The sequence below is a fragment of the Eleutherodactylus coqui genome, chromosome 4 (genome assembly GCF_035609145.1).
Source record: "Eleutherodactylus coqui strain aEleCoq1 chromosome 4, aEleCoq1.hap1, whole genome shotgun sequence".
Lineage (NCBI taxonomy): Eukaryota > Metazoa > Chordata > Amphibia > Anura > Eleutherodactylidae > Eleutherodactylus > Eleutherodactylus coqui.
The window spans coordinates 112845715-112848658 of record NC_089840.1 but is presented as its reverse complement, the minus strand read 5'-3'; the positions used below and the strand labels follow the sequence as shown (position 1 = coordinate 112848658).

Here is a 2944-nt window from a genome sequence, read left to right as displayed (position 1 = left end):
CCATGCTGTCCAGGAGTTATGGTGGTGCCACACACTGAGATCGAGATGTCAAGATGAGGTCAGTTAGCAGAGGGCGGAAACAGGAGTAGGTCCGTTGTTGAGAGGTTCAGTTTTAGGTAGAGAGAGGACATAGTATTAGAAACAGCAGACAGACTGTCGGGGGCATTCTGAAGGAATGGTGCTGTGATGTCACAGGAAAAGGTGTACAAGTGGGTGATGGTACTGAAAGCCAATTCTCCTGATGGTTTGTCCAATAGGAGCTGTGTACATGGAAAAGAGGAGGACCGAGCCCTGGGGAACCCAAACAGCAAGGGGAAGAGGAGGGGAGGTAGAGCAGGTGGCGGAGCGAGCAGAGGAAAGCAGTGTGACCAGGGGTGGCAATGTAGGGCTGAGAAGGGAGTGAAAAATGTCAAAGAGTCATTTAGGGTTCTTAGATAGTGAGGAGACGAGAGAGGTGAAGTAGACTTGCTTGGCATGGTGGAGGGCTAGGTTGTAGGTACTGAGCATGAATTTGAAGTGGAGAAAGTCTGCAGACTTTTGTGACTTTCTCCACAGCCGTTCAGCACACCTAGAGCACCGCCGGATGAAGCGCGTCTAAGACATGAGCCATAGTTGCCACGGTTTGCACTGGATAGTTTGGGTCCCGAGGGGCATATAGCAATTTGACTATCGGCATGTTGAGGGATGTGGTGTTTCTATTTCCCCTCTTGTATCAATCAGTACATTGGTACTTTCTGTGATTTCTTTGTCTGTTTATATTCCCCTTTTCTGTGTTAATTTTTGTCACCAAGTTTTTTCTCTTTCTACAGTTCCTGAAAACTACAGAGGAGTGGTAGACGGCTGGCAATGATTTGGATTATTGATGGCAATTCCCCAACTGTGGGGGTGCCCTGGATGGCAAAAATGTTAGGATCTTCCAGCCTGCAAACTCAGGATTGTAATACTTCAACTACAAGGGCTACTTTAGCATAATTTTGATGGCCCTTGTGAATGCTAACTACGAATTCCTGATGTTAGATGTTGGCAAGAATAGACAAGTATCGTATGGCGGTGTGTTAGAGTACACCAAATTCAGGGAGATGTTGCAAGCAGACAGGCTAGGACTACCAAGCAATGCAGAGACCAGCGAAAATTTGAATTTTGTTCATTGGGACAAGGCCTTTCCACTGCATGAACATCTGCTGAAACCTTTACCCCAAAGACTATTGGACCCAGTAAGGAAAATATTTAATTATCAGCTGTCAAGAGTAAGACGGGTGATGGAGAATGCTTTTGGCATTATGGCTAACCGTTTCTGCATATTTCACAGCACAATCAATCTGCTTCCAGAAACCATAGTCAAGATAGTGCTGGCGTGTTATGTCTTGCACAACTTCTTGCGACATTGTGATACACGTTCACACTACTCATCAACAATGCCCAATAGTTTGGAAAGCAACTTTGGGGAGTGGCGTTCTGAGGCACCAGGAATCTTACCTCTCCAGCCACTTCAGATTCGCTGTGCCCATGATGCCATTCACTGTTGTAAGTGTGAAACAGTATATTTCCACAGTGTTGCTGAAGTGTCATGGCAGGCTAGAATGATATGATGTGTATTTGATGCTTGCCCTATGCATGACTGTTGAAAGGGAGTCTGCATGCGAGATGTTATAAAGCAGGCTGAGCTGGCTAGATTGATATGTATTTTTATGGGGAAAGTTTCAGTATGAGTAGTACTGGCTTCATTCATGTCTCTGCACAACACGGGCCGAATACTACGATGGCCAGGATGTGCAGAGACATAAATGAATCCAAACCCTGAATCTTTCCCCACGAAACTGTATATGAAGCAGCTCCGCTTCTTCGGCTCTACAACATACTGTCTACTTTTTGGACAACTTGTTCCAGCTGACAGACTCCCCTAAAGCCCATTTTCTATAGATATGATGGGAAACCCCTCAAATCATGCCAGTAACCACGCAACATGACATGTGCCAACGGGCTGACATTTGTGTATGCAAATGTCAGCTGGGCGGCAGATGTGATTGAGGCTCAATGGCCAACATGGTTGCATTTTCGTGGCCGAAGATTACACTTTCATATTGATTGGGGTCCCTGCACAGTGGAAACCGCGCCAGACTCTGCAGGAACACAAAGCAATACGAAAACTGAATCTTGCACCACCGCATTCAAAGCTACTCAGCTCTTCAAGCTCTACAGCAGGCTGCCTGCATTGTGAACAGCTTGTTCTAGGAGACAGTCTTCTTTTAAACGTATTTTATGGAACAGGATAAGCTGAGCAGATCGATCTGCACTATTATGAGGAAGGTTGTATAAGTTGCCCTCTATTGATTTTTATATGATAAATAAGTGCAATTAAAGAAATACAGCCTGTTTGAGGCCTCGTTCACACGAGCACTGGTTTAGCCTGAACAGTTGAATTCCAGCTATTCCAGTCCTCTCACACGATCGGAGGTGCGTGGTGCGTGTTTTCCAACTCCCATAGGAGTCTATGGAAAGTACGCACCAAAGATAGGTCAGGTCTAGAGATGAGTGAACCTACTCGGCCACGCCCCTTTTTCGCCCGAGCACCGTGGTTTTCGAGTACTGCTGTACTCGGGCGAAAAGATTCGGGGGGCGCCGTGGGTGAGTGGGGGGTTGCAGCGGGGAGTGGGGGGGGGGAGAGGGAGAGAGAGAGGGCTCCCCCCTGTTCCCCGCTGCTACCCCCCGCTCCGCCACGCCTCCCCCCGCCCCACGGCGCCCCCCGAATCTTTTCACCCGAGTACGGAAGTACTCCAAAATCGCGGTGCTCGATCGAGTAATTACTTGAAACGAGTAGGTTCGCTCATCTCTAGTCAGGTCCTATCTTTTATCACACCATGGACCTTAGATGTGAGCTTTCAAGTCCATGTCCTATCTTTGTTTGCTGCGAGTATTTAGTGCATCCAAAATTCCTTCATGTGAA

The 2944-nt window shown here is 47.3% G+C and overlaps 1 pseudogene; it reads left to right on the top strand.

The window, feature by feature from the left end:
* Positions 1-872: 872 nt before the first annotated feature.
* On the top strand, positions 873-1589 carry LOC136626521 (uncharacterized; annotated as a pseudogene).
* Positions 1590-2944: the final 1355 nt, after the last annotated feature.